Source organism: Panicum virgatum, chromosome 9N, assembly GCF_016808335.1.
Source record: "Panicum virgatum strain AP13 chromosome 9N, P.virgatum_v5, whole genome shotgun sequence".
Classification (NCBI taxonomy): domain Eukaryota; kingdom Viridiplantae; phylum Streptophyta; class Magnoliopsida; order Poales; family Poaceae; genus Panicum; species Panicum virgatum.
In genome coordinates, this window is record NC_053153.1 from 12,082,957 (window position 1) to 12,096,032 (window position 13,076).

A 13,076-nucleotide genomic window follows, 5' to 3' on the forward strand; every position below is an offset into this window, starting at 1 on the left:
TTAACAGCCAAGGCATTCAACTGGGTCTTCTGCCTCTTAGGACAAACTTCCACATGAGCTGGGTCATATTTCTCCCCACATAAATAACAGAGACCATGAGCTTTTCTGTAATCCCTTAGTTGTCTTTCTTTCCACAAAGTACTGTTGGGCTGCTGAAATTTAGATTCCTGCTTAGATGTCGAAGAGCTTAGCTTATTGGACAGCCCTTGCCTCCCCATCTTACCCTTACTCATGTCACAAATTTTATGCTGGATTTTGGCTAGCAAAAATGCACGATCGACATCTTCAGGCACCTGAGCTTGTACTGGATACCTGATCTCCTCTCGTAGCCCATTAATAAACTGAGAAGTAAAGAACACTTCCCCATGTTCAGAGTTATACATGCAAATCTCAAATTGCAATGCCTGAAACTGCTGATAATACTCTTCCATAGTACCCGACTACTGCAACTCCAAGAGATCGGTGACTGCTTTTCTGTAATTATCCTTGCCAAATTTCTGTTCCACTGCTAAGACAAATTGTAACCAGGAATTTGACTTGTTCTGCTTTTTGTAGAGCTGCAACCACTGCGCCGCTGGTTCATCGAAATTCAGGGACGCCACACGAACCCACAAAGTGTTGCGGTACATCAAACAGCTTAAAATAATCCATGCATTTATCCCTCCAAATCACAGGGTTCTCACCACTGAATCTAGGACACGACATCTTAGGTAAAACGTGACGCGGGACATGGCCACGGAAGTTCTCACCTCGAAATCCTTCAGGCTGTGGGGATTGGATTTCCTCCAAAGGAACGGAGTCACTGTCAGAAGACGGGGATGCAGGACGACGTCACTGGTTGAACCACAACTGAGCAACTGTCTGACCTGTCTCGGCGATCTGGCGAGCCATCAGCTTCTGCTCAGCCGTCTGAAGATCGACTGCCTAGGTATTGAGTTCCAATTGAGTACGCATCCGCTGCTGGGTGAGGCCGATATCGGTGACCCGTGTGAACAGCAAATCGATGCTCTCCAAGATCTGATCGAGTTTGGTGCCCTCCTTCTCAGCCTCTTCGGCCATGGCGTTCAGGATGAACGTCGTCTGCACGGAAGGCTTCGCACGGAGCCATGGTGGAAATGGGTGCACGAATTCATAAGGGGGTAAAATTCACAGGAAATTCGCCTCGATCCCGGACTCTAGACCTAAGCGGCGCGGTAAGTGATGGATGACGGCACCGGAACGGTTAACCGGCGGTTGGTGGTGGCCGCCTCCGACTGGGAGTCAGTGGGCGGGGCGTGGACGTCGACGTCAGAAGGACGAATCGACGGAGCGGGTCTAGATTGCCAAGGTGACGCTCTAGGCCAAGCGGGATCGGAAAATCGAAGAACACCGTAAGCGAATTCGAGAATTCGGGAAAAGGAACAAGGGAACGCACGGAACGGTAAAGGCGATCGAGCAAGGGACGAGTCGCCGGAAATAAGCCTGAATCTGATACCAGATGTAATGCCCGTGGCTGGTGCGATCACCGGCGTGAGATAAACACACGACTACGGATCAGAGAAGCGGCGGAAGGAGGAAGACAGCTTCCTATTCCATCGATTCAGAATTAAGAGATTTTACACAACACCTTCACCGTACAGCATTTGGCCTCTTTAAGCCGGACACCCTCACGCCCACACACGGGCCCACTTGTCATCACAAATTACGCACTCTCTACTTTACGCCTTGCCTAACAACACACGTACTCATGTCGTGGCCGTGACACTCACCTCCGCCGGCCGCGCCACCGTCGCATCCGCCCCGCTCCGCCGTCCGCGACGCGCCTCCCCGCTGGCCCTCTCGCCCTGCTGGGCCACCCACGGCCGGCCTCCCTCACCGCGCCTCCCTCGCCTCCGCCCGCTCCGCCGTCCCCGACGCGCCTCCCCTCCGCTCTCCGACGCACACTCCTCATCTCCGCCTCAACCGCACTGGTACACGCCTCTCTCTTTCTCCCCACGCCTACACAAGAGCCGACTGCAGAGCAAAGTTTGACCGATCCCCTGACGCTTGTCGGCTCCATTCGCAGGGAGGCGCCCGTTCTCGGTGGTCCGCGCGGCTGAGACTGACGCTAAAGACGGTGAGCACTTTCCAAGGCCGTGTTGCTCCATCCTTTCCAAGGCGTTTTCCCTTGCCATCTGCTGATGCGTGGTTGCTTTCGTGGATTCCTCTGCGCAGCCAAGCCCAAGGCACCGGAGAAGGCGCCGGCGGCGGGCGGGTCCAGCTTCAACCAGCTGCTCGGCATCAAGGGCGCCAAGCAGGAGACCGTGAGTCCTCACACCTTGCTTCCTCCTCCTGTTATTCTCCGTGCATTGGATTTGGATGTATGTTGCATTGGGTGCCTTTGCTTGGATTGTCTGGCTAATTGGGACTCAGCACAAAGCGTGGAGCTACACATGTTACAGCGTTTTCCATCCCATGATCCCAACACACTGGTCTATGCACATGCCACTTTTTGTTTGGCTGAATTAATTAATTGCTTCACATGCTTTGTGCTATGCCTGGTAAATGGTTTCGTTCTGCACTTAGTCAGGCTTCTTATGCAGTGGAAATGTTGAGTAATAATGAGTCTTGTAACATAATGTTCTTCAGATGGCACCTTTATTTTTTTTAAATAAAGAGTTCAAATGGTAAACATCTTTCTTTTTTAAAAGAAAAGGAGAGAAAAACTTGAGTATATCTTTTTTTGGGCATTTGTAATTTTAAATGCTTATAGTCTTTAGAAGTTAATACTGTGCACACCAATTCAGCCATCTGCAACATATGACTGGAAACAATGTGATATTCATCCGGGTCCTCTTTCACATGGTGTGAACAGGACATTTGGAAGATACGTCTTCAACTTACTAAACCAGTGACATGGCATCCGCTTGTCTGGGGAGTTCTCTGTGGAGCAGCTGCCTCTGGTATGCTTTGGTGCCCATCTATAATTGTTTTTTATATGTTCCTTCACTTCATAAAAACAATCCATCAAGTGCAGTATTCTTCAATCTTCAACCTTATAATGAAGTATATACCGACATCCATTGTCTCAGATAAGCAACTTAATCCTGTAGGTCCATCCTTTTTTCTGAACCATCCACTAACTTTGGTACAAGGGCAATCAAATCTTGCTGGAGCTCTTTTGGAGCTTTCTTTAGGACAAGTGCAATCTTCTGGGTATGCTGGAATTCAGTATCGTCAACTCATCATTGCGGTGGATGTATTGTAAAAGTTGGGTGCTGTGTTAACTCCGTTGTTTCTTGCGTTATTGACATTCAGTTTATAAGAGGTGGTGATGTGTTAATCTGCTGCTGTGTCATTGAAAGGAATCGGGTGCTCGTAGCCTAAGAGGGGGAGGGGGTGAATTAAGCAAACTAAAAACCTTAACCTCAAGCTCTAACTATTTGCACAAAATGTAAACTAGATCATACTATCTAGATGTGCAACTAGTGTTCTTCTAGTGTGAAAACCCTCATCCTAAAAGAGTTATGCAACCTATGGCCAATCCTATCAAGATTCTACTTTATGAAATTAAAGGCACACAAGATTGCAATGAGTAAATGCGGAAGCTTAAAGGAGGGATGAGAGAAAGCAAACTCTTTGACACGAGGATTTATCCCGTGGATCGGTTAGCCACAAAGGCACACCTACATCCACGTTGTTGAAGCACTCACAAAGAGTATTGCTTCTCGGCCACCAAGTCTCTTCCGTGAACATAATCACGGTCACATTGGCCCCGGGTTCCACTAAGGAGCTTCACCAAGAAGGGTGGGGGTCTTCACGTCCCCCGCACAAAGATGTCGTCGCCGCTCCACACCAAGCCGGAGGGTCGATGATGTTGCCGGCGAGCCACCAAGACTCCAAGGGGCCGGCACACCGAGTACAAGAGGTGGTTCTCTCCTAGAACTAAGGCACAAGGCACACAACCTTTCTCACTCACTCAAGAGCTAATCTAGCACTAACACTCACAAAGCATGTGCTAAACCTAAGGATGTGATCAATAAGCACTTTGGTTGGCTTGGATGTGTTGAGGATGTGTGTGGGACTTCTCTGAACTCCAGCAAACTTCAAATGACCGGGGGAACCCATATATATAGCCCTCCAAGTTGAACTAGCCGTTTAGAGGCGTTAATCCTTTTTCTGCGTAGGGTGTCGGATAATCCGGCGGTGCTCTGACCAAGGGCGTCGGATCATCCGACCACTCTGTGTCCTTGGGTATCCGTTGAGCTTCTGACAGCTGATGTGGAGGCTGTCGGATAGTCCGACGCTTTACTCCGACGGGCGTCGGATCATCCGGTCCTGAAGACTGGATTTGAATTCCAAGACAACGTCTCTGATCATTGATCCGACCATTACTCCGACACTCCACATACCATGCGTCGGATCATTCGATCCTAAAGCAAATTTTCCAACTCGAGAAATAGGCTCTCTGGTGAATGCTCCGAGCATTAGTCCGACGCTCAGAATCCATGCGTCGGATCATCCGGCTGCATTGGTCGGATAGTCCGACCATGAGGGTGTCGGATTATCCGGTCACACTGTGTTTTTCCTGTTTCATTGTTGCACTTGTCCAATTCGTCGCAGCGGTCATTTGGACACTCCAAATATACAACAACAACATAGCCTTTTTTCCCAAGCAAGTTGGGGTAGGCTAGAGATGAAACTCGAAAGAAATAAGTTTAAGGTTCAGGCACATTGATAGTTAGTCTCCAAGCGCTCTTATCCAAAGCTATCTCTTTAGAGATATTCCAATCCTTAAGGTCTCTCTTAACTGACTCATCACACGTCAGTTTAGGTTTACCTCTACCCCTCTTTACATTATCGACCCGCTCAAGAACCCCATTAAGCGCCGGCGCCTCAGGAGGCCTTCGTTGGACATGTCCAAACCATCTCAGCCGATGCTGAGTAAGTTTCTCCTCAATTGGTGCCACCCCGACCCTATCCCGAATAACTTCATTCCGGACTCTATCCCTCTTTGTGTGTCCGCAAAACCACCGCAACATCCGCATCTTTGCTACACTCAGTTGCTGGACATGTCGCCTTTTTGTAGGCCAACATTCAGCACCATATAACATCGTCGGACGAATTGCTGTCCTATAGAATTTGTCTTTTAGCTTTTGTGGCACCCTCTTGTCACAAAGGATGCCAGAAGCTTGCTGCCATTTCAACCAGCCAGCTGAAATTCTATGCCTAACATCTTCATCAATGTCGTCATCCTTTTGTAGCACCGATCTTAAATACCGAAAAGTATCCTTCTGGACCACCACTTGCCCATCTAGACTAACGTCTCCCCCCTCATGCCTAGTCGCGCTGAAATCGCACATCATGTACTCGGTCTTGGTCCTACTAAGTCTGAACCCTTTCAACTCTAACGTGCGGCTCCACAGCTCTAACTTCCTATTAACCCCTGCCTTACTCTCGTCAACTAGCACCACATCATCAGCAAAGAGCATACACCAAGGGATCTCACCTTGTATATCCCTTGTGACATCATCCATCACTAAAGCAAATAAATAAGGGCTCAATGCTGACCCCCTGGTGTAGGCCTATATTAATAGGAAAGTCAAGTGGTGTTGCCATCACATGTCCGGACAAACATCGTCGCATCCTTGTACATATCTTTAATGAGAGTAATGTACTTAGTTGGGACTTTGTGCTTCTCCAAGGCCCACCACATGATATTTCTCGGTACTTTGTTATATGCCTTCTCAATGTCAATGAAGATCATGTGCAAGTCCTTCTTCTGCTCCCTATATCTCTCCATCAATTGTCGTATTATACGGTGCGACTTGATATCTCTACGGTGGGTTGGACGTCTCGTCGGTGAATTGGACATCTCGACGATGAATTGGACGTCTCAACGGTGCATTGGACGTCTCGGATATGATTTGGACTCTATCCAAGGGATCTAAGAAATCCTACAAATAAGATTTTGCAAACTCGTTAGTCCCATTGATTGCGTTGTCACTCGATCACCAAAATCACTCGAAATGGCCTAAATGGGGCCATGTTCGTTACAGTCATACTACAACAAGTGCTTCCTTGGCAATTAAACAATTATATAGAAATGCAGAGTTATTTTCATCCTCTGGCATCTAGGCAGTCATCTTAATATGTATTCTTAAGATGGCCATAAAATTTCACTTTCCGCATTTAGTCTATATGGGTCTTGGTGTCCCACCTTGCTGATGCAATTTTTTTATATGTATATTGCTGATTGGATTTTCGTATGCCTGGAACTCAGTATCGTCAACTCATCATTAAGCAGCAGTATTAGATCTTGGTGTAACATCATTTCTTGTTGTTGGCAGATATGGGTTAAAATTCCAGAAGTTCTAGTTCGAGATCGGGTTCGGAGCTCATTTTCTGTAAGCTGTCCTTATTGACTTCTTAAATATCCAATTCTTTTGTTATGGGTAAGCTTTGTGCTTTATTTTCAAATTCAGGATCAACTCTATGCCATAAAGCTTAGGAAATCAATATTAATACATGCACATGGCGTGATGTGTGAAATCTTTTCGAGATGTGATCATATTATGAATCATGTTCTGATGTACTACTTTTTTGCATCTGATGTGTATAGTTTAGTTTAGTATATCTCAAGATACATGTATATGCTCACAAATAATATTTACGCTCGGCAGATCGGAGCTCGTGCAGTAGCCTGTCGCTCTTCTATTCACCTCTGCACAAGGTAATAGGACAGGCTCTGGTCTATTGTACGTGCATGCGTTTGGATTGCATTCTGTTTTTTATGATGCTAATAAGCACTCGATATAAAAGAGCCACACCACAAATCATCATGCATTCTCCTTTCAGCTGCCATTGCAGCAGCTTGTATTGGACTAACCACACTCATAAATTCAAGGTTTCTATTTATTTAGCCTCTCTTATTATGGTATATATATCTGTAGTCCACCAGGTCATGTGAATTTTCTAGCAGTAGAGACAAAATATTTTTTTAGGGGCCTTCCTGCGCATGTTAGAACCAGCTACCTAAATTTTTTAGGGTCTGTACTAGCTCCTTTATGCACATGTTAGAACCAACATGCTACATAAAACCCTGCAGTAATCAATCAACTATGTATTTATTCAGACTTGTTTTCTAATAGTGCCATAATCTGTTGCAAAATTCATCTGTACGAACTATTACCTGAGTTCCCATATTAATGTTGACTAGTAATATAATATAAGTTTGATTAAGATTGGTATGTATTTGCAAAATATTTGAAATAATATGTTTCCCCTCTTCTCTGGCATGATCCCATGGTAAGTTCCGTAGCTTATTTTAAAAAACAGTTACGTCTGGTGGTATCATCAGCTCCGTGTGAAGTTGAGCTCCCACGTTGGAAGCCCATCAGGCCTTACCTCCCACGCTTGAAGCCAGTGGCGGATACAGAAAAAAACACGGGGGGCCTGAAGTATTGAGCATTTGAGCTAGAAATTTTTCCTACTCCCTCCGTTCCAAATTATAAGTTATTCCAAAAATTTTAGAGAGTCAAAATTTTTCAAATTTGATCAAATTTATACAACAAGATAATAACATTTACGATATCAATTAAATATCATTAGATTCTTTGTTAGTTATATTTTTATAGTATATTTATTTGATATCATAAATTTTTGTATTTCTCTCTATAAATTTGGTCAAACTTTGAAATGATTTTACTCTATAAGATTATTGGAATGACTTATAATTTGGAACAGAGGGATTATTCTCCTATCTCCTTTGCGACTGTGCGTGCTTCAGCGCCTGCTCGGCCACCAGGTCGCCGCGCCCGCCGCGTGCTCGAGCAAAAGCCTCCGGCGCCGTCCAGCCGCCCTGTGCCCGGCCGCACAAACAGTTCCTTTTTTCTTTTATTTAGTCTTTTCGCTTCTGGGGTCTTAATTATTTCTGTGTTCATGAGTTAAGTAACTTCTATATTGTGAGCTGAGTATAGTGATTCGCTTTATCCTTATTATCCACTGCTAAAATTGTCATTGTTGCTAACTGCGTCCACTCAAGAATCACAAGGCCTGGCTTGTTGATAATTTAATTCTCATGTTCTGCAATCGGCTACGACGCTTCTTAAAAAAAAAAACAAGCCCTTTGCTGACTGCACGACGCTTCCCGTCGTGTCTTCCGGATAAAAATCCTGCACCAGCACAACCGCACTACACATGGTTGACGAAGGCTTGAAGCTATTATGGGCGATGACGAGCGATGGCAATGTGGGGATTTTGTGGGACTTTTCTGTTAGAATTTGGTCCATTTATGGCCTATTTAGGAGAATTCCAAAGCAACATATGGCTGGTTGGTATAGTCTCATCTTGCTAGTACAATGTGGCAGAATCGCCCAAATTAATCCGGCTCAAGTGCGCTAACCATCATCCTAAAGTTAATCCCGGCTAACACGCACTTCAAACGGAGTAATCCGGCAGTGTTGTCGGGTAAAGTCCCGAAGAATCCACCTGAGCGTCGATTTAACCCAAAACTTACATGCAACTCACACGAAGGTGAGTCCAGAGAGTACAACATTTCACAAATATATTACATTACGGAGTCTTAAATAATATTACAAGCCAGTTCGAATTTGAAAGACATAGTTCAACAGTTCAACTTGAGACATAGTTCATAGTTTCTTGCAGCGGAAATAAAACGAGTTCAACTAAACGACGATACAAGATGTCACGATGAGCCCGTACATGTCATCACTCATTGTTATCACCATCGGCCGGAGTCGTGTCCCACTCCACCGACCAACCAGGAGGCAAAGTACACGGTCAAGTCAAATTAGCAACCATGTCCTCAAAAGTATCACCTGAAACAAATTGAGCCACAAGTAAGGCTGAGTATACTAATACTCAGCAAGGCTTTCCTGACTAGGATATACTTAGCCCTCTAACTAGACATGCAAGGCTTTTTGCTGGAGGGGTTTGGTTTTGCCGAAAAACAATAAAGAGTAAGTCCTTATTTTCATATTTTAGCTTTCAAGTTCTAGTTCACTTAACCATTCTACATTAGCATCTATCCAATAGCATACATGGTAGAAAAAAAATTATCTTTCATCATCCAACCAGATTCATCATTATACATTCCACTTGTTACTCTATGTGGTAAAAGGGTTAAGCAGTCCCAATACCCGTGAGAGGCGAACGATTCGAATCGAATTGTTAACCTTACAAGGCAGACCTAACACACACGCATGGGGACCCAGTCACCCACGCGATTTTTCACCTTTCTTTCCGGCTTATGGATCAGGGTCACCCCCTTCGACTACAAGAGCCCCACACCACGGTCGACGTCGGGTCGTGACCACGCTTGCACCCGCATGTGGCCGCATGAGAAACAACGTTCAAAGAGGGCGAGGGAAAAGTCCACTTCCCGGGCCGATCAGGTACTTAAGCTTACCGATTACCATATTTCTCGACATGTGGTTAGTACGTTCAAACGCTTAACCACCACTACCACACACCGCGGCCTTATCCATTTTTACTAAATAGACGAGGTATCACAAGTACAACAACCTCGCCCGTAAACCTTATATTGCAGTGTGTAGTAAATATCCAACTCCTATAATTCTCGCAAGTGACAGGAAATCATTCGACTTCTACCGAACCATTAGCATAGCCAACTAGCGACCTATACATGCTAGTATTCAAACATAGGTACTTAAGATTATGCAACTAGGGTTCCAAACAATTCCTACAAACTCAAATACACAAGTAGATAGGAATATAAGCAGTTGCATAAATTTAAAATAGATAGGACATGCTCCGGGGCTTGACTTCCTGAGCAGAGCTAGCCTTGGGCTCTTCTGAACTTTGGTTCAGGTCTTCAGTAATTTCAGTTAGATTAACTTGAGTTTCACCCTGCTCCCTCTCGGACTCCGGCACCAGCTCGTACGTACCGTCAGCGAGAGTAGTCGTATCTACATGAATGCACATACATGAGTGGATGATGATAACAAGTTACGATTAAAGCACTCTAGAGTTGTACTCCAACAACTCAAGTCAAGTGGTACGACATCATATTTATCTCTTTACTATACAATCATTTATGTTAGCTCATAAAAGGAGACTAGGTGTGGGTTTCAAACCTCATCCATTCAAACAACTCGAGTAAACCAACATATACTAGCTAGACATGTATATATTCAAAAGTAAAGTTACATTTAGCCTCTAGTCATGATATTTTTTACAAAACATGCAAAACCTAATTAGTAGACCACTGTAAAATATCCAGCCAGTTTCATGGAGCAGAAAAAGCATGAAAAACATTTTACATAGCCACTGCTAGAAACAAAATTAATTTGTGCAGGTCAAACTATGCAAGTGCTGGTAATGAAACTTTTATTAACGTTGTTTACCTAAAGATGAGATCGGTGTAAAATTTTCACATTTAATTAAACATCACACAGGTCATCAAAAATAGAACAATGTACAACTGCAGTAAAGAAAAATAATTTCTACAGGTAGTTCTACTAAGTTTAAGAGGTTCATATTTTTCCAGAAATATGAAGTACACAAATACCAGCTCTGGTAAAAATATCAGATTTTTCTAGGTACAGAAACTATTTTTCATGATTTAATGTAGTTATCACTACCAAAAATCATTTAGCCCAGTTAGGCTTAACTAAAAATTCTCAAACTTTTTCTACAGCAATTAGAGACCAAAGTAAAGTTATTGTAAAAGTTTTAACTCATGAAACACAGTATAACAACTTGGGGAAATAAAACCATTTAACCTAGGCATTAATAAAGATCTATTTCAAAACCTAAGTTAGGAGTGAGTACTGCCCATCAAATTTTTACACAAGACTACCCTACTAGCATATAGATCACTGGCCAAAAATGGTAGACATGCAGTACACAGAACTTGAGATCTAATTAAGTGACACATAAAATTGCATTTAACCTAGAGAAAAATACATTGAGAAAATAGAAAAGTTCATATAAATAAAGTTGTATATCTACTCATGAGGAACTCAGAACAATTGAGTTTGCATTTTTCCGATTTTTCTACAATTTTTAAACGAATTTCAAAGTTCGCAGCAAGAAATAAAGAAAGCCTAAACTAGTTTTACAGAACAGCCCCTGGATCTTGCACAAAACCCCTGGAATCTAAAAAGAAATCGCGCAGAGGTCTCTGGCTGGAGGTAGAAGAACAGGGGAGCGGCGGCCAGCCGTTTTCCGGCGGCTGTGGTCGTCGGCGGCGAGGGGGAACAGCAGAATGAGCAAGAGGACGTCGAGAGGGACCTATAGATGGTCTTGGACGGGGTTGGGGAGACCGGATTGGGGGCTCCCCGCAGAGCAGTTGCTCCGACGGTGGCGGCCAGCGGTGGAGGTGGCGTTCCGGTGAGGGAGGGGCGGCGAGGACTGGTTGGAGAGCTTCGGGGTGAGGCGGGGGACCGATTCCGAGGGCTATCTCTGGCGGAGGAGGGTCGGGGAGGGGTGCTCCACGGTGAACTCAGGGGAGGCGACCATGGCTGGCGGCGCGCTTGCTCTAGGCGCAGAGGGAGAAGGGGTGCGGGTTCTTGGCTCTGGGGGAAAGGAGGGAGTGGAGAGGGGAGGGGCGAGGAGGCTTTGCCTCGAAGCAATGAGGCTCGGGCGAGTTAAGGAGAGAGGCGCGGTGCAGGGAGTGGCAGGGGCAGGCGCGTGCGGCGAGCGGCGTCGCGATGGCGTGTTCGCTGAGCGGCAGTAATGGCCAGTTAGGGGTGCAGCGAAGAGGGTTGGGGCGCCGCAGCGGCGACAAGATGGGGCGAGTTGGCGTGCCCGGCAGGAAGCCATGAGTGGAAGTGCAGCGAGGAGAGTTGGCGGCGTTGACGAGCGGCGGCGGCAGGCTACTCTGCTCCACCCCTTTGACAACGGCGTGCGGGCGTTCGGCAACGCCTAGTTGTTGTCACTTCCTCGTCGTTCTCCTGTGGCACGTGGTGGCCAGGCGTGCGGCAGCAGGCGGCGTCGCACGGGCAGCGGGGCTTCGCTGCCCACCCTGCCGTGGCGCCAGAGAAAGAACAGAGGAGGGAGATAGAAGGAAGTAAGAGAAGGGAGGAGGGTCAACCGAAGTTTGACTCAAAATGATTCAAATTTTTGTATTGAAACTCGAAAAATGGTGAACATCAAAGTTGTAGGAAATTCAAAGATTTACAAATTTCGTGTTGGGCAAAATTTCATTCGAGTTATGGTTTAAAAATTATTTTGAATTTCCAAAAACCGTGATTCGAATGACTTATCATTTCATGTGCAAAATTTTGTTTTCTCCCCTAGATTCCAACTAGTCATTTGTTAATTAAGATAAGGGAAAGGTCCCTACTCAATTTCATTGGCACGAGTGGATTGATTTGAAAATTAAAGCAATGTGTATGTCACTGCACGCGTACACTTGCACATATGCACATATACATATACATATACATATATACACATGCATTTGTAGACAATACAAGAAATGCATTATTTACTCTTGATGATTATGCATGATGACATGGTTAATGACCTTACTAATTATTATTATTTTTTAAAAAACACCTGAGGTGTTACAACCTACCCCCTTAAAAAGAATCTCGTCCCGAGATTCAGATAAGCAAGCTAAGTGCGGAATGGGGGTGTACCTTCTGTTGAATTCAGAAAATCGGGGAAATTTTGATTTAGATAGTTTTCCGTTTCCGAAGTAGCTTCCTCTTCGGTATGATGGCTCAATTGGATTTTATACATTTTAACCACTTTTCTTCTAGTACCCCTTTCTTTTTGATCGAGAATCTTGACAGGATACTCGACATAAGAGAGATCTGGTTCTACCAATATTTCTGTTTGTTCAATGATCTCGGTGGGAACTCGGACACATTTCTTGAGTTGGGAGACATGGAAAACATCATGTACCGCTGCAAGTCGAGGAGGAAGTCGCACTCTATAGGCCACGGGTCCACAAATCTCAGTGATTTCATAAGGGCCAACATATCGGGGAGCTAATTTGCCTTTTACTCCGAATCTCTGCACACCCTTGGTTGGCGAGACTCGAAGGTAGACATGATCACCCACTTCAAATTGCAAAGGCTTTCTCCTTTTATCAAAATAGCTCTTTTGTCTAGACTGGGCAGCTT

At 45.0% G+C, this 13,076-nt stretch overlaps 1 long non-coding RNA gene across 5 annotated transcripts in view; it reads left to right on the top strand.

Annotated features, from left to right (window-relative positions):
- Positions 1 to 1,714: 1,714 nt before the first annotated feature.
- Positions 1,715 to 13,076, top strand: part of LOC120692901 — a 20,326-nt gene continuing 8,964 nt past the window's right edge. The window contains exons 1-8 of one of the 5 annotated variants that reach the window (XR_005682781.1): positions 1,716 to 1,949; positions 2,045 to 2,095; positions 2,194 to 2,282; positions 2,834 to 2,921; positions 3,072 to 3,174; positions 6,309 to 6,365; positions 6,642 to 6,691; positions 7,705 to 8,033. This is a non-coding gene — a long non-coding RNA (uncharacterized LOC120692901). Of the gene's footprint in view, positions 1,950 to 2,044; positions 2,096 to 2,193; positions 2,283 to 2,833; positions 2,922 to 3,071; positions 3,175 to 6,308; positions 6,366 to 6,641; positions 6,692 to 7,704; positions 8,034 to 13,076 lie in introns of those variants that run through there. The other 4 variants (XR_005682783.1, XR_005682779.1, XR_005682780.1 and 1 more) reach the window with 4 other exon arrangements.